Source organism: Cebus imitator, unplaced genomic scaffold, assembly GCF_001604975.1.
Source record: "Cebus imitator isolate Cc_AM_T3 unplaced genomic scaffold, Cebus_imitator-1.0 Scaffold153, whole genome shotgun sequence".
Lineage (NCBI taxonomy): Eukaryota > Metazoa > Chordata > Mammalia > Primates > Cebidae > Cebus > Cebus imitator.
The window spans coordinates 480206-481400 of NW_016107468.1; the positions used below are offsets into that span (position 1 = coordinate 480206).

The 1195-nt window shown below is 43.2% G+C and overlaps 1 protein-coding gene across 1 annotated transcript in view; it reads left to right on the forward strand.

The window, feature by feature from the left end:
- GTF2I (general transcription factor IIi) overlaps positions 1-1195 on the forward strand; it is a 111286-nt gene that overhangs the window by 73999 nt on the left and 36092 nt on the right. The window lies entirely within an intron of this gene.

Genomic DNA, 1195 nt, shown 5'->3' on the forward strand with positions numbered 1-1195 from the left:
CTGTAGTGCAGTGATCTGATCTCAACTCACTGCAACCTCTGCCTCTTGGGTTCAAGCAATTCTCCTGCCTCATTCTCCCAAGGAGCTGGGACTACAGGCACCTGCCCATACCCAGCTAATGTTTCTATTTTTAGTATAGAGGGGGTTTCACCATGATGATGAGGCTAGTCTCAAACTCCTGACCTCAAGTGATCTTCCTGCCTCAGCCTCCCAAAGTGCTGGGATTACAGACATGAGCCACCGCGCCCGGCCTCTGCGTTTATCTTGATGCATACCTGAGCTGACGCTAGATTCCAATTCCTTCTTTGCCCTTATACTATTCTACCCTATAGCCACCTTTATGTAGTGATGAAAGACATTAGCAATTGGTTATTATCATCTGTTGGCATATATCAAATGCTTACTGAAAAATAGTAACAACCAGTGAAAAACATCATGTTTTGCAATTTTTATTTTTATTTGGATGACTATTTACTTTGCCATCAACTAGCGAGCTGTAAAATTGTATGATACACAGTTTTCACTGAATTGCTTTCGGTGAAAATTTAAACACAAACCATATTGATGGTATTTGTGTTAATAAACTTAAAATGAACTTTTTTTTTATTCATCATGAGTAATATAACCTACCCCTCAATGAAAATCTAGAATTAGAGTAAATTTGCTAATGAATTCGATAATTTTTCCATCATATTTTTAGTGATTTGCTTAAGGTTTCTTAGTGTTTCTTCCACTTTTTAGTAGCTTACGCCTTTTTTGCCTGTGGTTTTTTTTTGTTTGTTTGTTCTGAGACGGAATTTCGCTCTTACTGCCGATTCTGGAGTGGTGTGACCTTGGCTCATTGCAACCTCTGCCTTCCAGGTTCAAGTGATTCTCCTACCTGGGCCTCCTGGCTAGCTGGGATTACAGGCTCCCGACACCACGCCCGGCTAACTTTTGTATTTTTAGTAGAGACGGGGTCTCACCATGTTGGCCAGGCTGGTCTCAAACTCCTGGTCTCAGGTGATCCACCCGCCTTGGCCTCCCAGAGTGCTGGAATTACAGGCGTGAGCCACCGCATCCAGCCCCGTGTTTTTTATTGGTTCATTTTGAAGCTAAAACCTCACCACATGTGCTACCTGGAAGCACTGTCACCTAGTGGTAAGCTCATAGGCTCTGGGGACAGACTGGCCACACCTCTTCTCCTGTCTGAGTG